Source organism: Dromiciops gliroides, chromosome 4, assembly GCF_019393635.1.
Source record: "Dromiciops gliroides isolate mDroGli1 chromosome 4, mDroGli1.pri, whole genome shotgun sequence".
In the NCBI taxonomy this organism is placed as follows: domain Eukaryota; kingdom Metazoa; phylum Chordata; class Mammalia; order Microbiotheria; family Microbiotheriidae; genus Dromiciops; species Dromiciops gliroides.
The window spans coordinates 91,789,095-91,815,171 of NC_057864.1; positions in this window are offsets into that span (position 1 = coordinate 91,789,095).

The window sequence follows — 26,077 nt, forward strand, 5'->3', positions numbered from 1 at the left end:
CTTGACTGCAATCCAAGCTCCTTTGCCTTTCAAAATATCATATTTCATGCTCTGTGATCCTTCAATGTTGAAGCTGCCAGGTCCTGAGCAATCCTGACTGTGGCTCCATGATATTTAAATTGCTTCTTTCTGGCTACTTGGAATATTTTCTTTTTTACCTGGTAATTCTGGAATTTAGCTACAATATTCCTTGGAGTTTTCCTTTTGGGGTCTGTTTCAGGAAGTGATTGGTAGATTCTTTCAATTATGATTTTATCCTCTGATTCTATAACATCAGGGCAGTTCTCCTTAATAATTTCCTGGAATATGGTATCTAGAGTCTTTTTCTGATCATGGCTTTCAAGCAGTCCAATGATTCTCAAATTGTCTCTCCTGGATCTGTTTTCCATGTCAGTTGTCTTGCCAATGAGGTATTTCACATTTTCTTCCATTTTTTCATTCTTTTGATAATGTTTTAATGATTCCTAGGGTCTCATGGAGTCCTTAGCTTCCAACTGTCCAATTCGCTTTCTAAGGCATTATTTTCTTTAGTCAGATTATGCCCCTCCTTTTCCATTTGGCCATATGGATTTTTTAAGGAATTGTTTTCTTCAGTCAATATTTGTGCTTCCTTTTCCAAGCTGCTAATTCTTTTTTCATAATTTTCTTACATTGCTTTCATTTTTTCTTCTATTTCTCTCAATTGATTTTTTAAATCCTTTTTGAGCTCTTCCAAGAAGGCTTTTTGTTCTTGAGACCAATTCATCTTTCCTCTTGAGGCTTCACATGTAGGCAATTTGAGGGTATTGTCCTCATCTGAGTTTGTGTTTGCCTCTTCCCTGTTGATACAGAAGCTCTCATTGGTGAGAGCTCTTTTTTGTTTCTTGTTCATATGGAAGCTTGTTATTATTATTATTATTATATATTTTTTAAGGTTGAGGTCCACTCCTCAGGCACCAGGGTCACTGTTACAAGCTTCTTGTGCTGAGAGATAGGGTCTGTGTTGCTGGCTTTCTGCTCTGAGGCCTCTATGGCTTGGGGATTTCTCACTGATCTGGGCTTGTTTCCGGCGCACACATGGGGATAGACAGGCCTGGTCTCACCCGTCCTTTGGGTGGCCCCCTAGCTGACAGCCTGCCCTCTCAAGCTGGTGCTGGTGGATCTCCCCACTTGCCTGCTGTGCTGCTAGCCCACTAAGCCAGGATCAAGGGGCCTCAGTTGCTTCCTGCTGACTTGCCCAGACCCCCTCCATTCTGCACTGCGCTGAGGTGTGCTGTGCTCCTCCCCTGCACGAATGAGACTGACCTTTCCTGAAGTCTTTTAAATTGTTTCCATTTGGAAAATTGTGATCCTCTTTTTTTTTTTTTGTAGGTTCTGTAGTTTCAGAATCTGTTTAGAGGCTTGATTTAATGTTGCTTTTAAGGGACATTTGGGAGAGCTCAGGCAGCTTACTGGCTTTGCTCTGCCATCTTGGCTCTGCCCCCAATACTTGCTCTTAATGGAAACTGAATATTTTAAAAGTTTTCTGACATTGGATGATTAAAATGGTCTTCAAGAAAAAGAAAAAAAAAACATCATATCCATGCATAAATATATAAAGTATATACATACAACTGAGAATATGCAAAATCTACTGAAGTGAGGAGAATCACAGAATCAGGAAGGTCAGCTAGAAGTTGTCAAAGTAATAGAAACATGAGGTAATACGAACATTTAGTTTAGGGTGGAAAGTTAGGGACAGTGATAGTTGTTCCATCTTTTTTTTTTTTTTGTAATTCCAAAATATTTCATCTAAAAATAAATCATGCAGTGTAAGTGTAAAACCCTAACTTGCCTGTGTGCTAATTCCTGACTGTGAATATGCTGTTGTTTTCATATTATTAAGCATCTGGGCAACCTGCTATATACCCAGGTTAAAGCAGCAGGAAGTGATTCATAATCACTTCATGTATAAGCAATGTTAAATGAGTGTGGCAGCAAAATAAAAATAACAAAATGAGGGACATTTGGAAGGAAAAGTTACAGAACTTGGCTATTGATTAATTATGATGGATGAAGGACAGGGAAGAGTCAATGATGCCTCTAAGGTTTCTACCCTGAATGACTAGAATAATGATGATATCATTGGCAGAATGAGGGGAAGAAACACTTGTTTCAAGTAGATGTGTGAAGGGTATGATATTTGGCTCAATTCAATTCAGCGAACTTTTATTAATCACCTACTCTATGTAGAAGGCCATACTAAGCACTGAAGGAGATATAAAGCATGAATATAAAATATGCTTCCTACTCTTATGGAGAATTAGTATGAAATAGTGAGTAGAATGTAGGACTTAGAGTCCATAAGACCTGGGTTTAAATTCCTTTGCAGAAACATACTAGATATGTGACCATGGTCAAATCATTAAACCTCTCTTATTTTCAGAAATTCAGTTATTATTTCTAAAACATTATAAAAGATAACATAAATAATACTGTGTATTATAGTTATCTGCCTTTAGACAATATGATCTTTGATGATGATAATAATAACAACAATAATAGCTGATATTCATACAACAGAAAGTTTTCTAATCTCTTCATAAATATTACTTCATTAGTTCTTTACAGCAACTATGTGAAGTAAAGCATTTTCTCCATTATATAGATGAGGAAACTTAGACTAGGAGAGATTATATGACTTTCCCATTGACACTTTGCTAATAAAGGTTAGAGGCAAGATTTGAAATCAGTGATCATCCATCAAAAATGTAATATAATTTCTACTATAATACAACAAAATGTGAGATTTGAGGCAAAATTCTATTATGAAATAAGGAATCATGAAATATGTCATAGATAACATATAATTTTGTATGGATTTAAAGCACAATGGAAAATCAGAAATTTAAGATGTTTAGAAATTCTTGCTAGGAACAAGGAATCTCCTGAGTGAATACATAGAGGTGAACGAACATAGGTGGTATTAAGAAAACAAAGTAAGTATCTCATTGGATTTGGACCAGATACCCCAGGATCTATTTGCGGGCAGAAAAAAAATTACCTTACCAAGAAAGATGAATGTCTGGCTGTCATGAAAATTTAGGAAACCTGAAGTTTTTTGGCATAGGTAAAACACAAAATTAGAAAAAAAAACGGTAGTAGGTTCAACATTCTAGGTTGAAAAGATTCAAGGGAATGGGCAGCTAGGTGGTTCAGTGGATAAAGCACTGGCCCTGGATTCAGGATGACCTGAGTTCAAATACAGCCCCAGACACTTGACACTTACTAGCTGTGTGACCCTGGGCAAGTCACTTAATCCTCATTGCCCTGCAAAAAAAAAAAAAAAAAAAAAAAGTTGTAAGGGAGGTTGTGATAGCAGTACAGAATATCAAGTAAACAAACAAGATTAAAGCCAAATAATAATCAAATAAACAAACCTTAAAAATTAAAGTAAAGAGGCCAGAATTGTAGAAGAGGCAATGTCAGGAACTTGAATAATACTGGCACATGACCATATGACATATGACTAAAATCTGACAGATTTAACAGAACAATGAAGTATATCAAGAGTAAAGGAGAAGCCATTTAGTTTATAAGTTAAGAAAACAAAGTAAATGCAGAGTATGAAATGCTAGGATGTGACAAGTTGAATAACTGACCACAGTACTAGCTTTACGGTCTTTTACACTACCACTGCATGTTGAACATAGTCTCTGGTCAGTGAAGAATAAATAGCTAAAATCCCAGTGATTTGGATGGAATACTTAATCATTAACTGCAGAGCTATTTAATGGTACTAAGGAAAAGCATAGCACTAACAGTAAAACTTTCTCAGTCTTCTCACTCCATCTCTGCCTTTAAGTACCTATGTGACTTTGGGTAAACAATTTCTCTTTTCTGGTTCTCTTTGTGTATAAAATAGATTCAAGAAAAAGAGAAAGGGGTGATTTCAGCAGTCCCTTCAAATTCTACCTTTATAAAATTTAAAACTCAATAATTCAATGACCCAATTGCCCATGGTATACTGGGTGTTAAAGAAGTGATGTTTAGGCATTTTCATTGAATCATAGAATTTCACAGATCAAAAAAAGGTCTTTGTAGAACATAAGAGCTAATTGTTTAATTTTCTGGATGAGGAAATTTAGGTACATAGAATGGAATTGACTTTTCCATGCTATCTAGAAAATTAATTAAGGGAAGAGCTTCTCTTTTGGTACACAAGGCTTTCTTGATGGCTTCCTTAGGTTATAATAACGAACTAGCCTTGTGGAAAAAGAAAAGAAGCAGTTCTATTCCCTATACAACCAAATACAAAACTAATTATTGACATAATTAGTAGGTGTGGGGGGGGTTGAGACAAAGGGAGGTTGAACAGTTGAGGTTTTCAACCTCATCCACATAGTAATATTTTATATGTGATTGAGGATAGTAGTACTATAGTAATATATCTTCTAACATGACAAGAATTATCTAGAAACTAAATTTCCTGAGGTAGTCATTTGATCACTTAAAGAATCACAGAACTTCAGAGTTGGAAAGAACTACATTGACCTAGTCCAATACATATGTGAACTGGAATTTACTGCATGATATACCTGACAAGGGGTCACAAGACCTTTTCTTGAAGACATCCAAAGACACAAAATCTATTACCTCTGATACTTTTGTTGAAAAAAAAAATATATATATACATACACACACATATTATATATATATATATATGTATGTAAAACTGTCCCTACAAAAGACAGAGTGGGAAATTTATGGCCCAGAGCAAAAAACAGTTAGGAAAATACAGTACCAGTTTATTGTCTCATTAGCAAGCAGGCATATACATGCAGATACTCCTTCCAACAAATTGCTCAGAATTCCTTTGTGAGTGCTAGTATGTAAACTTTTTCACTCTCTTATTACAGATTTTGTTCATCCTCAGTTTTAGATCTTTATTGGTAAATCAATAAGATCCAGGTTGATTAACTTTTGGTTTCCTGGCTTGTTAGCACAGGATGTTCACAGTTTCATTAACAGGATACAAATCAGTTTGACAGTTCAACTTAAAGACAAACAATAAGACAAGAGTATATTAAGTACAAAGAAGTTTGATGGTTTAAAATTGAAAACAAACAATATGACAAGGGAATATGGTTCAAAAGGAATCGTCACAAATTAGAATACCCAGATGTTTTTCCAAGTATTGGGGAGGAAGAAAGGATGGCTGCAGCAGATGAAAGTGTTCATTAGAGAGCCATAAAATCTACCAATTATTTTGGTGAAAGAAATCACAGTAGATAGGAACACATCTACTAGCTATAAACCCCCAGATATTTGGAGAGGCAAATGGGATGCAACCCCCCAAATAACCCTGGTGTTTGTTTGACATCCACTTTTATATTGTCTGGGTTCAGTTAGAGAGCATTTTGATTTCATTAATCCAAATTTTCATAAGATTCTTTTGGATAATAAGCAGATCCATCAAATTAATCTGGTTTATATATTCATTACTTATCTCATTTGCATCTAGGTTATTACATTTTACATACCACTTTCTATTTCACTTATGTAAAACTTTAACTAATTGCTAATCTTCCTCCCCACCCATTGTTTAAATTTACCTATTGGGGAACTATGGTATGAGCAATATCCTAATCCCTTACTCATTTCCTTGAAAGGTATTGAAACCCTTCTTGAATCTTGGTTGAGCCAAGAGATTAAAGGATCAGGCATCACTTCCTGGTAATCTGAGTATACAAGGAGTCCCAAGAGCTCTCTAATACTTCCTTGGTAGAACATAATGGGCAGTTCGGGCAAGGGAATTTCATTCAGATAAATCAATTAACTGCACCCTCAATTCATGTTCTTATTGAATAATCCTTCTATGGCTAAATAAGTATATTCTGACAACTGTTGAATGACCTATAAGTGTCTCATTTTGTTCTGATATTAAACTTAAATCATTAGATCACTGGCCTAAATTATGACAAGACCACAATAATTAATATAGTTGATAACAAAATTAACTCATTGAATTGAAGGATGGGCAATGCAAAGGGAGGTGAGCCCAGATCATCCTGTATGTTTTTAGTGGTATTTTGGCAAAGCTTCTAGAAATGCTATATCACTTTAGTCTATTCATTAAGGAGAGATTAATGTAAGTATACTCTTGTATCCTTAAAAAACTTGTACTTTAATCTCTTGGCTCAACCAAGATTCAAGAAGGGTTTCAATACCTTTCAAGGAAATGAGTAATTAACTATGTTTCAGTTGCTCCAGCTAAATTGGGCTTACCAGTATGGTAAAAAGTTTTAACAGTCGATTAGATAATGGAGAGACGCCAGTTTTTTTTTAGGACCACCCTTTTGGGGAGGAGACCAACAGCATGAGCTACGCACACCAGTCTGCCTGCGATGCATGCCAGATTGCCTGCTGAGCACTCGACTTCTGGGGAGCGAGCTTAAAAGGCAAGGAGAGAATGGAAGTGGGGCCTTTTTTCCTGCTCCGCTGGTCTCCTGGCTGTGCTGCACAGACAGATGCAGACTGGAGTTTGACTCCGCCCGGCTCTCGGTTAACAGCACGTGCTTGACTCGGTCTCTCGCCTCAAAGGTGGCCTTCCGCTTTTGGTGAGTTTTATACAGAATATAGACTAAGCCTAGACTTAAGACAATTTGTATTGTATTTCTACTTTCCTATCCTTCTAATCAACATCACCTTGTGACTACCATACAATAAAGGCTCTATCTAGAAAACCAGAAACTTCTTCCATTTACTAGTCTGGGAGATAAATTAAGGGAAAGGTTAAGTAGGGTAGATTTATGATCTAATATCCAATTTTAATCTCACACCAGCCTGATGATATGAATTCTCCAAGTTCTATTAGTGGTTCTCTTTAGAAGTCAATTTAGGGGGCAACTAGATGGCGCAGGGGTTAAAGCACCGGCCCTGGATTCAGGAGTACCTGAGTTCAAATCTGGCCTCAGACACTTGACACTTACTAGCTGTGTGACCCTGGGCAAGTCACTTAACCCCCATTGCCTGAAGAGAAAAAAAAAGTCAATTTAGTCAGTCAATAAGCTTTTATTAGTTTCCTACTATATGTTAGGCACTATGTTAAGTATAGGGGATACAAAAAGAGACAAAAGACAATCCCTGACCTAAAAGAGCTCAAAATATAAAGGGAGAGAGAACAAGAAAACAGACATGAACAAATGAACTATGTACGGGATAAAGAAGAAATAATTAACAGAGGGAAGGCACTGGAAGTAAGAAGGGTTGGGAAAGGCTTCCTATAGAAGGTGGGATTTTAGTTGGGACATAAAGGAAGTCTGTTTACCTTCAAAATTGACCTGAGGAATTTTATTTTTGGAGATAAAGATTTTTCCTCTCATTAGAAAAGGATAAACTTAGAAAAACTAGCATTGCTTAGCCCTTGCTGGTATGGGATGGCATTATTAATTGTCACTACCATTTAATTGCTTCATTGGAAATCTAACAAAAAGAAAGAAGCCCTTCTTAGCCTTAAGTGAGTCAAACTGTGTGGTTTTGATTGTCTGGGTTTTATTTTTGTTTTAAATGACAATGCTTCTAAAATCCTGTAATTTTATGTGAATGTAGTCAGTCATTGATGGCAGCATGAAGTACCCCAACAGTGAGACAATCTAAACCATGAAAGATCCTTGGAATTGTAGGAATGTTTATAACCATGCTGAAGAAACCATTTTCATTATTTTATATTTTTAATTTAATTTAATATGTAGATTTTGTTATGATTGGAGCAAATCAGCAGAGAGTCAGTGCTGAATTTACCCCAGGATGCAAAAGATATTTCTGGAATTTGGGGTATGGACAACTGCAATGACTGAACCTTATCAAAAGCTAGAGGCAAGCATAAATGCTACTCACCCTCAAAATCTAACATCTAATTCTTTCTCTTGAACTTTCCGTGAACGCTCCCTGCAGAGGTCTGAACTCTGATCAAAGGAACATTTCTCCAATCCCAGAAGAAATGTTTTCTTTTTTAATACAAAACCTTAAAACTAGACAAACATAAATAAAAATAATAATTAGATAAAATAAGATGTAACTTCACTTTACAAGTCTTATCACAATTGAAGATTTGTTGGGGAATAAAAGCCTCTACATAGTACCTAAACTCACTAACAAAGTTTTAGGCAACTTCTCTGTTAGCACTGGCTGGCTCTCCATGCCTCACCACACTACGAATGCCAGTTCTCTTTTTAAATTTATCAAACCATCCATGACTGGCTTTAAACACTTCACTGCTCTCACCACTTGTTCTAGGCTTATCTTTTTAACAGACTGGAATGCAATTGTTTTTCTTTCTTGCAAAATATTCCTTGGAAATATTATCATTTGCTGTTTTTCATTAATTCATATATCCAATAATTTTCTCAACTTTTGCCAATATCTGTGACCTTTGCTTAGTCACAGCCTTCACACCTCTAGTAACACTGGCTCCTTTTTAATAGCTTCCTTATTTTTCACTGTTGTAGAAATCATTGTTTTAGGCCTTTTGTACTGGGGGGCTATCACCATGCTCCTATTTAGCTATTATCTCTTTTTTTTCCTGTGCTATCATGGTTCTCACTAATTTTATTTTCTGCTGAGTGGGATTACTAACTTTCTTCGAACTTGTGATGACCTATAATAACCAGAAACAAAAGCACAAGAAAGTACAAAGCAAAATATGTGGGATTGTGCACTGAATGTGAGCTACTGTGAGACTAATTTGTGGGTCTTTGTTTTATCTGAAGAGAGGGATCTGGGGTGATGCTTTGACTTGTATAGGTTTAAAAAAGTTCCATGAGAGCAAGCAAGTGCTGAAACATTTGTTTTTTCTCATCAAAATGTGTCAAATACCTTATTTGGTGAGTTTCAAAGCTGATAAGTGCTGAGATATGACTGTAAGTAAATTCCACAGCAGTAAACTCTATGAACAGATAAAAATGTAATTGAAATGGAACATTAATGCATCATTGGTGGACTTGTGAATTAATCCAACTAGCACTTTGGAACTATGCCTAAATGGCTATAATATTGCATACCCTTTGACCATGAAATACCTCTACTAGGTCTGTATCCCAAAGAGATTATAAAAAGGAAAAAGGACCCGCATGTACAAAAATATTTATTTCAGTTCCTTTTATGATGGCAAAGAATTGGAAATTGAAAGGATGTCCATCAATTGGGGAATGGCTGAACAAATTGTGGTATATAAATGTAATGGGATACTATTGTGCTATAAGAAGTGATGGTCAGGTAGATTTCAGAAAAACCTGGAAAGACTTACATGAACTGATGCTGAGTAAAGTGAGCAGAACCAGGAGAACATTGTACACAGTAATAGCAACATTGTGCAATGATCAGCTGTGATAGACTTAGCTCATTAGCAATACAATGATACAAGACAATTCTAAAAGACTAATTATGGAAAAATACTCTACACATACAGAAAAAGAACTGTGGAATTTGAATGCAGATCAAAGCATACTATTTTCACTTTTTTGGTTTTTTTGTTACTTTTTTCTTGAGGATTACTCCTTTTGTTCTTAATTCTTCTTTTACAACATGACTAATGTGGAAATATGTTTAACATGATTGTACATATATAACTTACATCAGATTGGTTGCTGTTTTGGGGAGGTGGGAGAGAAGGGAAGTAGGGATAAAAATTTGCAACTCAAAATGTTCTAAAAATAAATTTTGAAAATTATCTTTACTTGTAACTGGAAAATAAAATACTATTAAGATTAATCCCATCCCCCCTCAAATGTAAGCGTATAAAAAAAAAAAGAAAAATATAATCGAAAGTGTTGGAGTGATAGATCCATAGCCAAAATATGCTCTTGGAATCATAGAATTTTAGAGCTTAAAGGGATCTGAGGGTGCATATAATCCAAACCATACTAAGACAGACAATAATAAACTGTACAACAAACTAGTAAAGCAGTAACAACATACGAACTTTAAAATGTTTTTTATTTTAAGATCTATTAAGGAACCTCTTGCTTAATCACCTTTACCTAATTTATAGGCTCTAAACTATAAAATATGTACATTGGGTTTACTATGCCCAACAGAAGGGAATAAATGCTTAATTATTTCATGAAAATGGGATGAAATTATTTTATATCATTGTACATCAAGAAGACTTGCTCATAAGGAAAAATTAGTAATAGGAGGTGGGAGAGTAGAGAGTTTTTGAGTGATGGTCAGTGGTGGGACTCACAAAAGTGTTTTTTTCTTCTGATTACAGATTACTTGGATTGTAAGAAGAAATGGATGAGGAGTTGAGGGAAAAGTCACAAATCTAGAACTTAGGTATAGTATATTAGTGATAGTGGACTTTAGTTTTCCAAACATGTGTCAGAATTCACTCTCTACCAAAAGTAAACTATAATGTGTTACTAAAATCAAAGTAAAAAAAATTGTTCTTCACACAATTTACAGACTCATAAAAAGTAGTGAATTTCATGCAAACAGTTCTATAGTTAAAAAAAAATTTCATCCACATGAAACCAAAATCTTTACTTTTAGTTCAACTGTTACTGAGAACATGAGGAAAAACATGATCAGACAAAATATACAAAATCATAAGAAGTGATGAGTTTGTAGAGTACTGATGTAGATTATTCTACTATAGATGGTCAAAAATACTTATTTAATATTTAATACTTGTAATAAATACCACCAACTAGGTAAAAAAAGCATATGATGACCCAGAAGACTCCAAATTCTATTACAATTGTTCAGCCAATACGTGTTATTATTATTATCATATTATTATTCATTGAATATGTATTTTGAAGTGCTTAATATAATATGATAGTAATAACTAATGTTTATGTATCATTATAAAGGTTGCCAAGTGTTGTTCTTTTCTATGCTCAGTCTCATTAGATTTTTACAGCAACCCCTGAGTTTAGTACAAAAAAAAAATATTGATTGCACTTTACAGATGTGAAAATGAATACTCAGAGAAATTAAATGACTAGCCAATGGATACATAGCCATTAAATACCAAAACTGTGATTCAAACTGAAATCTGTTCTGACTCCAGTTTAAAACTCTTTCTACCATATGATGTTCAAGACATTATAGTAGTCAGTATTGAGGATAAAAATCTGTGTGATCACAGGGGAACTGGAGCCAGCTTGTACCAGCTCTTAAGTTCCCTTTCAAATTTTCAGTGTGAGCATTTAAACCTTGGAAATTAGAAAACTGTAAATCAGCATTTTATTGATTGTTGATACATAAGAAAATGATGGAGAAATGTTAATAAAAATTAATAAAATAATTAATAAAATAATTGAATCTTTTAAAAGTATTTCCAGGGCACATTTTTTTTAGAGTCAGTTGTTAAACATTTACTCCAACACTCTTGGATACTATGCATGGTTTCTCCCCTCACATATAACAGAATGGAAACTGAAAGTTTGTTAATGATTTTCAATGGAAAAAAATCCATAAGGCCCCTTATTCACTTTTTCATCTTTATTTCCTCTAGACTTTGAATATGATGTTTAGCCATTTAGTCAAAATCACTAAATTCCTTCAGTCATGCCAAGGCAAAGCTATGATCCTGTGGAGATTAATCTTAGATTATTTTACTTGTACTGAAATCTTTAAGGGGTTATAAAGGAGAAATCTTGATTCAGCACTTTGAATGGAAGCTATTACAGATCTTCCACGTCCATCTATCTTTATTTGGCTAACCCATTATATTGAACAACACAATTTCAGTTGGTTAAAAATCTTTACTTCTTAGAATGTATGAGATTTGGCAGTAACATAATAAAAGGTTTTTTCATAGTTCACAATACTATGTCAATAACCATTTCTCAATTACCAACTCATGAAATTCTCAAAATAAGTTACAATTCATTCCCTCTTTAAACCTAATATTAAGTGTTCTGTGTAAACTCCTTTATATTCAACTCATGAAAGTGTAATTAACAAATTAATTTATATGCAGATAACCATCTAAATGCCAAAGCATTTTCTTCCATCCATTCCATCTGACTTTCAAATCAGAAGAGACATATGGCTACAAATGTATATTGAAATTCTATAATGCTAAAATGAGATACTTTAAAATCATTTGAGAAACATTAAATCTTTTATTGACAAAAAATTTTTACATGAGAATTGATTATAAATTGTTATTTTTTTGTTTCCCAGTTATCAAAATTTGAGGTTAAAATAGAACATTGTTATGATCATACTTGGTGTCCTTTCATTAACAAACCATTTTCTCCATTAAAAAAATAAAATAGAGGCAGCTAGGTGGCACAGTGGATGGACACTGGCCCGGGAGTCAGGAGGATCTGAGTTCAAATCCGACCTCCGACACTTAACACTTACTAACTGTGTGACCCTGGGCAAGTCACTTAACCCCAATTCCCACAAAAACAAAAACAAAAAAATAAATAATCATAAAAACTTTTGTGATATAGGTATTTTAGGTAGTATTAGCCTCAATTTTAGGTTTGAAAGCTGAAGCTTAGAGTCAATAACTATCCTATGGTAACACAGCTTGTATTCAGCTCAGTCCAAATGACTTTTTTAAACCCCATTTTTTGAGTGACAATGAGGGTTAAGTGACTTGCCCAGGGTCACACAGCTAGTAAGTGTCAAGTGTCTGAGGTCAGAGTTGAACTCAGGTCCTCCTGAATACAGGGCCAGTGTTTTATCCACTGCTCCACCTAGCTGTCCCCCAAATGACTTTTAAGAGTCTATTTTGTTAGCTGTGATCTCCCCCACCCAACATTCACTAGAACCTCAATCCCATGCATTGCCATCTCCTTTATATTTTAAGAGTTTAAAGTTACTATGGCACAGTCAGATAATTACCTTGCTTTACTATCTTCAACCACCATTGTGAGATATGAAACTCTGTAATATCTTGGTAATAATCAATGAGTGAAGCTGATATTCATAAGGATTTGCATACTAATACCATACCCTTTGGTTGTACCACTATGTGCCCAGGTATTGCTGTCAGGATGTAGGAGATTATAGCCCTAGCCTGAAGCACAATAGAAACAAAAGCATTACTGAAAAGGCTATGTATACTTATTTTATATACCTATATATCCACATAAAAATTTCTTGGGTGAAAAGGGGTAACTTGTGGAAAAAATTTTTAGAAATCCTGACCTAGAGATCTACTTATTAATCACCAAGTAGTAGTATGACAAATCTGAACCTTCCACTCTCCACCATAAATGAATTATGACTGTTTTTGGTCAAAGAGTTTGATATAATTGTCCCAGAAAGAAATGAGATTGCCATTGCCTTGATTTTTTTTTCTGTTTGACTAAGATTTAAAAACTGTTATGGTAAATAAAAAATACAGTCTAAATTTGCTGGAGGTAAAACATGCACAGAGTTTTACAGTGCAACTCCAGTCCTACCAACTATTATATAATGCATTGCTATAGGGATCTTCTTGCCTCTATAAGGATGTCCTACTATGAAAGAGGAGGTAATTATATAAATATAAACAAGGAAGAGAAAGTGGGGAGATAGGAGAACAGGGAGAATGAATCTTGGAGAATAACATATATAAATTATATGGAGGTGAATTACATGTTGGGGAATAGCTTATATGTAAATTATGAAATCCTTCCCAACCAAAAAAAAAAAATTCTGCCTCAATATGTATTGCTTTTTATTTAAATTATGAGAACAGTAATGCTTATCTATTTCCTTTCTCCCAACATAGATATGAATGAAAATTTTTATAGTTTCCTCAGGCATTTGTTGAGATTAGTGCCAGTACTTTGGGGGATAGATGGGACATTGTAGACTAATTTAAGAGCAATTCAAATAAAAATGCATATAGAAAATGTTAAAGAAAAAAAGAATTTATTTTGTAAAAGGATCCATAGACCAAGATGAAGAAGTTCTTGCAGTCAAAGACCTCATATCTTATTAAAAGAATATAACATGTACACAGATAACTAAATGCAAAGTATATGCAAAGTAATTTTCTATAACTAAAGAGCACTAACTGCTGGAGGGATCAGGGAAACCCTCATGTTGAATGTAATACCTTAACTATGCTTTAAAGGCATCAAAAGAAGTGGAAGTGAATTAGCACTGCATTTCAGACATTGGGGACAGCTTAGGCAAAATCTTGGAAGCATTGGAATAAAATGTTATATTTGAGGCGGTTTATAAATCACATCTAGGGCTTCATACCAAGAACAGTGTACTTGTAGTACACTATGCATTAAACACAGACTTACCTGTATGTATGTATGTACCTATGTCTGTATTATATATTTGGGTGTATATATCTTGGTACAGAGAAGGATCAGACAATATGAAAATCATAGATTTTCCTTAAGTACCCTTTCCTTAAGTAATTTAAGTGAGGAAGAAGGCATTGCTTCTGGAAGGAGCACATTACATTTTTTTGCGGGGGGGGTGGTGTCTTATATGTGACTTCATCATTGTAGGAAATTTCTACAGAGAAAACTCACTATAGATCAGGAAATGTCTTGAATTAGATGGTACTAGGATTGACCTGAACCACACCAAGATTAGTTGAATTACCCAGTCATGCAACCAATGTGCATCAGAGAAAAGACTTGAATGAAGGACTTCTTCACCCTAAGGTTGGGCCTATAGCAAATTTATTTATTAGGTATAATTATTGGGAAATGTAAACACACACATACTCCTATGCTTGTGTACAAGCACACACAGATATTCCAAAAGTCTTAGTGTGCTTTTTAAGCTTTAATAAGTTTAAAATTTCAATAAGACTTAAGACTTTTGGATATGGAAGTGTGCCTAAGTATATGCATACTTATTTATACATATAATTACATTATGTAATACATATGTATACATAGTTCTTATTTGCATATGCACTTGTGATACATTTAGGTTCACAATCATACTAACATGCATGCACATACATGTGCACACATATACACATGAAAACACATATGCATGTATATGTATTTACAAAAAGGAGCCTTAAGTAAATGGCTCTCCAGATAAAAGTGTCATACTCTATGGCTGCAGTAATTTTAGGAGCAAATGGGAAACTCTTTCAGTAGTATAATGAAAGGGCCCCAACTGACCATGTAGTATTAGCCTTATGGTTGCTTGAGAAACTTGACAGGGAGACTAAAATCTATTGAAGATCAATTTCTCTTGAGTTTTGCTGCTAAGAAATATAAAAAGTCATATGTCTCATATGAGAAAAATGAAAATAAATTTTCCTAACACTTCAGTAATTGAAAACAGACATGAAAAACTTTTCTTTGCAAAAGTGACTAATCATTTGAAATATTCATATACTATCAGTGATTAGATGTGTCATTTAATTGTACTGAACTTTCTCCCTCCCCATCTTCTTTAAGATTCTGTTATAAAAGATAATTTTCTGGGTAGAGAAGTAACAAGGAATATATTATAAAATTAAGACAATTATAGATAGATAGAGAGATGACAGATAGATTTGAAAAATGTTCATTGGATAAATGAATGAAATGTGTGATGATTTAGGCCTAATCTCATGTTGTTTTCCACATTGACTAATTCATCTTCCATTTCTTATCCCAAGAGGCCACCCTACCTCCTTAATGGTTTTTATATTAGACCAAGCTCCAAGTTTCACAATCTGAGTTAAATTGATTTGGCTACATTCTATACTCTTGTCAGTCCCTTAAAGAATCTGCTTTCTAGTCATTCATTCCTTCATTTAACATCCAGAATTTCCCAAATATCATAGTGCAGTATTCAGCTATTATAGATATAAAAGTCTTAAACTATTAAAGATTAAACCTGCACTAAGACTTTTGTAACACCCTATACAGCTCTAAAGGACCTACATTACGGAAGATACTTTATGGGATCTATGGGAATGGAAGGGGTACTAAAAAGAATTAGACATTATCTTTGCCGTCACAAAATTTATAGACTTAAAGGGAAAATTTTGTGTGTGTGCGTGTGCACATACATGTGTGTGTGTGTGTGTGTGTGTGTGTGAGAGAGAGAGAGAGAGAGAGAGGGAGGGAGGGAGGGAGAGAGAGACACTAATAAAAGTTTCTGGTCTTTATGTCTTTATCACCCCCGCCCCTCACACATACCCAGTGATTTAATTGGTGTAAGATCTTTGAAAGGAAGTTCTTAAACCAAAGCTGATCAGCTTTTTACAGCAACCTGGATTATTTCAAGATTTGCCTTAGGCATTTAAAAATAAAGTAATATGATTTTTCCAGTCACAGATTAGGTCTGTGCATAAGTCTTCCTGACTCCAAGGCCAGAATGCATTGTTATGAGGTCTCACTATGCTTTTTATTATGGAAATAAAACTTTTGAGATTTCCACACCAAAGATTCAGCACCAAATTCCCTTTTTTGTTCAACCCAAGAACAGCTTTTCCACACTAAGGGAGCTACTAAGGCTGTAACCAATATTTATATTTAGTGGCAGCTAAGTAGTTCAGTAAGGACAGCTAGGTGGGGAAGTCCATAGAGCAGTAGCCCTGGAGTCAGGAGGTGAGATAAAATCTCACCTCAGATACTTACTAGCTTTGTGACTCTGGGCAAGTCACTTAACCCCAATTGTCTTAAAAACAAAACAAAACAAAGCAAAAAACAAAACAACAAAACACATCCAGAGCCATCTCCAGTTGTCCTGATATGTGTATATATATATATATATATATATATATATATATATATATATATATATATATATATATATATATATATGACCTTGCACAGACTTCCCTCACTTAAAATCCAATTCACTACAAGTGCTGGCATCACCCCAATGTCTTGGTCCTCTTCAAGAACAAAGGACAAGCAACAACACATGTAGTTCAATGTTGGTCCCAGAATCAGGAAGACCCAAGTTCAAATCCAACCTCAGATACCTTCTAGCCCCATAGATCCTAGACAAATCATTTAATACCTGTTTGCCTCAGTTTCCTTTTTTGTAAAATTGAAATAATAAGAGTATCTACCTCTCAGGGTTGTTGTGAAGATCAAACAAGATGATTTTTGTAAAACACCTGGTACATAGTAGGTACTAAATAAATGTTTTATTGTAATCATTTTATATTTATTAAATACTTAAAATATACCTGAAATCAAGGGTGCCTTACAGTAGTCTGCTATATGAAAATTAGAACAAAAATTCTATCAAAAGGTAAACCCTGAACATGAGATTGTGATAAAACCTGGTAGACCAAATAGAGTGTATCTTGGCATGAAGCCAGTCAGCTTCCAAATTGTATTTTGATATCCATTTCCCAGATATGACTTCATTGAAAAGAGGGTCACATTATATTTAATTGTAGTCTTCTAGTTAGTTTGGTTCTCAGGAGTCAAAACCAAAAAGAAAATGAATGTAATGCAATGAACAAGTGCTTCTGTGCTTGGCTCAAAATGTGTAGCTTTCATCTTAATAGGTGTAATTTTCCCTCCTAAGAATTTAACTGAATTTTGTCAACACTATTTTCCAAAACTGATGCATCATTGGCATCATAAAAAGTAGTCACTTGAATGTCAGAACTTTTTTTTTCCTTAAATAGGAAAGAGAATAATGAGTGTGTATCTGTTTTCTGTATCTGACTTAACCTGTTAGACCACTAATATGATTTTTATTTCTTGTTCAAATTTCATGGTGAAACAAAGAACATATGCTCTTGGATTAGGGATTTAGGAAATATTCTCCCTTAAATTCATATGAAGATTTTCATCATTGCTATTCCATCTTTGGACAATTGTTTCAGTTCCTAGCAAACATCTAAGCCAAGCCATATGCAATTAATATGAAAGGAATATTAGAACTGGGCAATGTTAATATTTCATGAGCCTCCTTTTCCTTTTCATTCTAATGCTAGTGGACCGTTTGTTGGTTGGACAAATATGTGTTCCCCTTTACAAAATTTAGTTTTCAAATAAAAGATGCAATGAAGAGACATCTCTGCCCCATAATTGATAGTTTACAAACAAAGATGGGCCTTTCTTAAAATAACTTCAGGAACTGGGGGTGAGAACATGGATAATAAAATGACTAAACAAATGTATGCATAATGTAATCCTTCATGAAGCACTTGAAAGCAATTATAACAATGAAAAATAATTTACTTAAATAATGAGCCTTTCAAATATCAAAAAGTGTGAAGCAGTAACTCTTAGGCTATTTATGAATTATAAGACACTACTGCTTGCAAAACAAACAAAACAAGGACATGTCAGAAATCTAGTAAACTCTCCTTTGTCTGAATAGCTTATAATGAGATTCATTGTACATAACTGATTATTTTGGTTAGTAGAAAAGAAATCAAATGTTGTGGTGGGTTTTTTTTTTCATTTTTTTGTTTTTCAAAAATTGTTTTATTCTACCTAGTTGTATATCTTAGCACTTCAAGATTTCCTTAGTGAGCTGTGGAGCAGTTAACACAGATAGGCAAGAAATAAACACATATATCTGATAATCATTAATTCTCACTGGATATAAAAACAAAGGAAATTTCTAAGCTAAAATTCCAACCAGTATGCAGACCCAATGTGATATGATTGGATCTCCCTATTCCCAGTCTGACTTTTGACTGAAAAGCTCCTTTTGCAAGGCAGAAACTATGTGATTCTGTACGTGGGATAGTTAGTTGTGCTTTGTACTCTAAAGAATTTCAACCTTATGGCATTGGGGGATTTCTTTTTCAAGTATCTCTTTGAATGATTTTATGTCTGCCAGACTGGTATATCTGTGACTAGCACATGTTATTGTTTTCACTAGTGCAGACACTATTGTGGTGGGGTGCTGGTTTGTCCTCTGCCAGTGTCTCCCATGTCTCTCAATCATTTACAACATTATTCAGCTTTACTATAAGAGATACAGATCACCCATTGTCTTATATGGATGCAAATTAATGAGCAATGCTATAAGAATGGGGAAATAGGTGAGTCAACCCATAAAGTAGCAATGTTAAGACTTAAGCCCTATAAGAAGTTTGAGCTAATGGAGTGACATTAGGGATCCCACAATGACTCTGCTGTTGAAAAACATTTCTTCCATTCATATGATATTGTATTTCATTTTATTTATTTACTTTTCTGGAGAAATATTTTAGAATGCCTTTGCCATCATTTGCATTTCAGACCTTAAATTAATCATTAGTTTGGGCCTCAGGTTTCTTATGTCTAAAATAACACGTAGGGGGAAGAATAGGCTAGAGATCTCTACGATCTCTTCCAGTCCTGGTTCTGTATGAATCAATGAAATATGACAGTTCATGAAGAAGAAGGGTTATGATCTTTGTTAACCTGTAAATAAAGGAAACAATCAACGTAGAAAAAATAAGGTCTTCAATCAGGGCAGAGGCACTATAGCTCATGGTATCTCAAAGCAAGGAGTGAGAAATACCCAAAGATGGGAACAGAAGACAGGGTTTTTATGGGGTAACAGAACATAAGGGAACTTAATGTAAATGAACCTTTAACAAAAGAAACCCTAGAACAGCTCCTGAGTTAAGTATGGATGCTACTTAACTCTAAATAGAAACTATTTAATGTAGGTAGATCCTTTTACATAATAACATAAAGTCTAGGGAGTAAGATGTGGAACCATTGCCAGGGATAGTTTGCTTGGGGGACTATGGAGGTCCATAAATTGATCAGTAGTCTGGAATTGACAAAGATTGCTTAACCCCAGGCAATTCATTTGTCTGGGAAGGGGGAGTAGGTGGGGAATCAGTCAGTTCTTAATAAATTTGTAGTTATCACCTGTTATATTATTCTTTTTACTTTCTTTTAATTTTCTTTTGCCTTTTCCTTTTAAAAAGTAGTTCCCTATTTCTTCTCTATTCCCATATCTGTTACACTTCTGATACTAAATACAAACAGCCTCATGTAGTCATATCATTAAGTCATTATTTTGTGGTACTTTTGGGTTTTTTTGCAGGGCAATGGAGGTTAAGTGACTTGCCCAGGGTCATACAGTTAGTAAGTGTCAAGTGTCTGAGGTTGGATTTGAACTCAGGTCTTCCTGAATCCAGGACTGGTGTTTTATCCACTATACCACCTAGCTGCCCCCCTTGTGGTACTTTTATAAAGCATCTGTATGATGTGATTGAAAAAGGCCATAATAACTCTAAAGTATATAGAATACATGTTTTTGCAGTAGAATTCAAGATCTTTGAAGAATCATTTATTTTTGTATTCATAATGTCTAACATTATGTCTTGCCCAGAGCTGTTGTTTAATAGATGCTCATTAAATTATTTAACTGAATTTTATTATGTACATTAATATTGAAAAAAAGCCTATAGTTTAAAATCTCATTAATTTAGACTCCCTATGTTTAGGATTCACTATAATTTGATTGATTCTGCTATCAATGGGGGAAAATTTTGCTAAAGTAATCAACCATAAAAATAATCTTAACCTAAGACAACAAACCATTATGAGGAAATTTAGTAACACTATATGCACTGTTTTCATTTGAATTAACATGCAAATTACAAATAATCTTTATGTTAATTTAAATTAATTAAAGCCTATCTTTAAGAAACTCTTTTTGGTACTCTCTGCTACCATTTGTCTGTGAAACATAGAATTTTAAATCCAGAAGGAAATTTTAAGGTAGTCATTAGACTCAGCAGACTGAAGGCATCTAGTCAGAGGAAGACATTTCCATCTGGACCTTTCTAGCTAGTTTACTCCTTCACAAACTGGATTGCCTGAAACTGTAATGGAGGGGATCAAGGACAGGGGATTCTTCCCTTAAGCAAAGTCTTGCCCAGACTAGATTCTGTTTATACTCTGAACAGAAATTAAATTTCCCAGTCTAGTTAAGGAGCATTGATTGCCTGGGGGGCTAGGAGTAATCTCATCACTTAGCCATGCTGTTTAGATACTGACTGACCTTTTCAGGAGTTGAGCCTTAATAGAAGCAAAAGAAAAAGGTGGAACAAATTAATAATTTGTTATTAATGTAATAGTATGACATTATTTTTCTTAATGCACCCATGTATATGCACACATGCATACATGAATACGTACCTACCTATATTTAGTGAGAAATAGAAAATTGGCTGAGATTGTAGTTAAGAATGGCATTTGAATTTTCACTAATGATTTAGAATAGAATAAAGCAGAAAAAAAAATTACAGACTCTACCAGGAATGAAGTGTATCTAACAAAGAGATGGTAAGAATATATTTGCTTGACATCTTATAAATAAAAACAAAGTAATTACTCAATTGGAAATCATGAGATACTTGGGGTACAATGAGGGACAACTGAGAAACTCTACTCTGTATTAGAGACAGAGGTTAAAATTCTGTTGCAGAGAACATAGCACAAATATGGGGAAATGGTCAAGAATTAAATTCTCAATAGATGAAAGGGACAAAATCTGAAGGGAAAGAAGAAATGTTTAAAAGAGACAGATGTGGAAAAACAGAAAACTTAAATTTCAACTTAGATTTTAACAATAGGTCCAGAAAATGGAAGCTATGACAGGAACCAGAAGATAATTTTTTTTTTAATGTCAGATAGTATTATAAGAATAATGTAATGAGAGATAAAAATAAGAATATAACTAATCTAGCAAGAAAAACTAAGGCTTTTTTTTTGTAATTAACAAGCATAATTGAGGGAAAGTGATTGATCAAAGAATATAAAGAACTAATCTCTGTGATAGTACAGTCTTCAAAAGTGGCTAACAGGGACTTGATACACAAGGCAAGTAGGAAAATAATAAGAGAACACCTACCTTCCCCTGACAAAATTTAAGTCATCTTGGGTCAGGTTAATGTAAATCCTTAGGTAGTGAATAAAATAGTGGATATGATTATGTCAACCCTTTCAGTGACAAGTGACAGATTGTAGGGAACTGCAGAGGTCCCACAGGAAAGAAGTAGGACACATTTCATTTCCCCACGCAAATCTTTTTTGTTTTTTTGTTGTAGTTGGATGAATATAGTTTCTGAAAACCTTATACCAGGGAGGTTGATTCCTGGGAACATTCTAGATTGGGTCATCAATTAGTGACTATCTAGAAAAGGAAGTGATAATGATTACAAAGATGGCCCCAAAAGAACAGTTCATGTCAGATTAATATGTAATCCTTTTAAAATAGGGTTTGTAATCTGGTAGATCATAATAATTCTGTTGATATAGATTGAGGTTTTTTTTAAATTTAAATTTTTATTTTTAAGTGTAAAAATATATATTTCTACATACTTTGTAGGATATAAAAAGTGGATTATAGATTTATACAAAACAATGAATTTCAATTCCATGCAAGGTAATTAAAAACATAAAATTCCTTTATATGAATTATTAAAAAAAATGTGTCTAACAACAAATTTTTGCTGGGTGACACTATTACTAACCCTTCCTAAGGCAAATAACAATCAATGGAATGAAGAATAAAAAGAAACTTTTTAAATGCACATAAGTGTAGTCAAGTAACAATAATTTACACACAATTCATTTTAGAATATTTGTTTCTTTCTGTGCCTTGAGGGTTAGCCTTTACCAAGCACTTATTGTTTACCAGATATTATGCTAAAATATAGGGATACAAATGTAACCTGAGCTGATCTGGGCATGCCCAACTCTCTTAATATGGAGGCACCATGAGGAGCTTTTAGAGTAAGTTCCATTTGCATAACATGGAAGTCTCTTTATCCCCACTATGTGGGTGGGGGTGACCTCCTTTGATAGACAGTCTGAGGCTTTAAAACTGGTAAAACTGAGTAGATTGTTCTCTTCTTAACTGCTAGTTTGGGCTACTCATCTACTGGGCCTAGATGGTGAAGGTCACAGTTCACCAACAGTGAGAATGTCATGAATTAAGTCAGTGAGAGAATAAGGACTTTCTCTCTCTCTCTCTCTCTCTCTCTCTCTCATTGTTTCTCTTCAGTTATTTTCAGATGTGCTCAACTTTTTGTGACTCCATTTGGGGTTTTCTTTACAGGTACTGGAGTTTTTTGCCATTTCTTTCTCTCTAGGTCATTGAGTTGTGACGTCATACAGCTAATAAGAAACTGAGACCAAATTTGAACTCAGATCTTCCTGACTCCATGGCCAGCATTCTATCTACTGTGCCACCTCACAGTCTATTCTTTTACCCCAGCTCTGAGAAATTCTCCTGGGGCTATTTATTTCTGTTCTGTATTGTTTGTTCTCTTTAGTTTCAGGTGAATGAAGTAGTCCTATAGGACCCAGAATTTGAGTCATAGCAATCTGGGAGCCAGGGTTGTAGGTGGGATACATTGCAATCAGACGATCAAAGGAGGCTACTCCCACCCATGTGGCAGGGGATGCATGCCTGTTTAAGCATCCTAGAAATACTCCAAAAACCCCCTCAAGGGTACTTCCATGTTAAGAGAACTAAGCATGCCTAGAATCTCCTGCATTAGTAAATTAAGAGACTAGGAGGTAAAGGTATTTTAGTGATTATCAATATTTCTATTTGTGTGGGACAAGAGACCACCTGCTCAAAATAAATACCTGGAGTCAGAAAGTGAAAGCAAAGTAAAGGAGTTTGTTTCTTTCTTGCAAGAAAGAGCACATACCAACTTATAGTAAGCATGTGTGCACAAGTTCAGAAACAAGTATTATATATGTGCCTAATGCAATACCCCCTCCCACCCCTGTCTGACTCTTACTGGCTGGTCCTCAGGACTTAGAATCTATACACGACATCTAACCTAATCAGAGAAGGCACAGTGTATAGCATACTCTGATCATTAGCTAGCCATGAACTCATGCTGGAGGGCTAAGATTTATGGTATAGCCAGGGTGTCTCTGAAGTTACTCAATGGCAGGATGTAAGCTAGAAACTAAGGAAATAACAATATATATGATGAGGATATGGTTCCTCTGAGAAAAACACACTATGTTATCTCTCACATATTGATTTCTTTTAGTATGAAGATAGAAGTTGGGGAGGAGAGTCTGATAGTCATTGAGGAAAGAAGGAGACTCTCTTGGAGGTTGGTAGATAATAGCGATTTGAATCTTGACTTGATGTAGATATGTATTAAGTAAACCTCAAACGTGGAAAAGTCTCTGAGTCATGGTGATAGAGAATGAAATTGAATGTGGCAATGAGGAGCAAGTAATACTCCAATTTCTCTACCTTAACTAGGGATTTGGGGAAAATGTGCAAAAGTGTAACCAGTACTGGAAAAGTTGACCAGAGGGGTTCTGTCATCAGGAAGGAGACAAGTCTCAATGAGAGCCTAAAGAGGGAAGGACTGGGTAAGGAAATGATTTGACATAAAAGAAAGCTTGTTACCTGTGTAGCAAGCATTCTAGAGAATAAAGTGGAATGTATCAGTAGCTTTAGAATAGAACATTATGGGGCTTTATGTAAAGGGGGATAGAAATAAAGGTGTGGGAAGTAAGGGATGGAGAATGAGGTTCAGAGTCATTGGAATAAGGATCTTGTGTCAAGGTGGGAGTTTGCTAATCATTGACAATTGAGTTCATCTAAATTATTAACATCACCACAGATTCTATCTCAGGAAGGAAACCTCTTAGGGTATTAAGCCGTTATGGTGATGGAATCAATTGGAGGGGATGATGAAATGTGATTTCTCTTCTATCCATGTAATCAGGTCAAGACAGAATATATACTTGGGAAGGTTAAGACAGGTTAAGACATCAGAAGATAAGAAGAGGACATTTCAGGAAACTGACACATAATAGAATGATCTCTCTAAACCCCACCAGGCAGAAAGAGTCCAGTTTAGGGAACCAGACATGCTCTCTGATCCCTTGCTTTCAAGAAGAGGCCAGACAGGGGACTCTTCTGATCCCTTAGAATTAGGGGCAATATTCTAGGGTTTGTAATATTGGGGCCTTGGCTTTCAGGGCTGTCATCTATTTAGGAGGTAGGAAAGTGAGGAGACAGCTATGTTTGTGGGGGAGGAGGAGAAGGAAAGATGTGTGTTGGAAGATAATATAATTGGTTGAATTGTTGACTTTAAAAAGTAAATTTTATTAATCGTTCAATGACATCTTGGCAAAAGTGATTTGTTCTTACATAAGTAGTATTTAACATTATTATCACTAACTTGATTAGAGGCACAGATAGCAGGCTCATAAAATTTTCAGATGATACCACCCTGGATAACAGAGTCAGGATCTAAAAAAAGATGTCAGCAAGGTAAAGTGCTGATCTAAATGTAATAAGTGATACTTAATAGGGATAACTATAGTATTGCAACTGGGTGCAATTTCTTGAGTAGTACAAGATAGTGGGGGCATGTGTAAATAGTAGCTCCAAAACAAACAAACAAACCAAAAATAAATAAATAAATAAATAAATATTTCAGATTTTAGTCCTTACAGGGTCCATATGAATTATAACTAGAGACTCTGTAAGGATGTTAATGGTGTGGGGACAAATTTTTAATTGGAGAGTGCTAGCTAAGCGGCTCGCCACAATATTGGGGCAAGGAAGGAAACCAGCAGCCTCCCTCAAAACAGAACAAGATTTATTTTAACAAGAACAAACTTAAAAAACACACACACACACACACACACACAAACAGGATCAGTAGGATCAAGTGAAAGGAAATAAAATGGGGAAAGGGAAATTATAATACCTAAAAAAATACCAGCCCCCAGGAATCAGCTGAAAATACATAGCAGAACGCCTGTCGCTTTCCAGCTTCCACCTAGAATGCCCAATTCTCCTCCCCCAAACCTAGAAAAAAAACCCCACACAGCCCCAGCCAATGGGATGGCTGCTCTGACAGTCACATGACTGCCCTCACTAGGTTTCCAATCATTATAATTTTGCCAGGCCCATGTAGGCATTGGCAAGTGGTGATGACATGAGGTGCCAGAGCCCTGGCAACAGCTACAACCAGTGGGTGGAGCACCATGTGGTTTGCAGAGCCCCAGGCCAGTGTGCGCTGAGGCATTAAAAACCTCAAATAACAATTAATTCTTTACAATGGGACTAAATATTCACTAGGATCCTTTCAATCTCTAAAATTCTATAATTTTGTGGAAAAAACAGTTATTTTACCTAGTGGTGAATAAGTGGTACATTTGAAGTATTTGAATTATCTTTTAGACAATGGATAACAAGTACAATGATT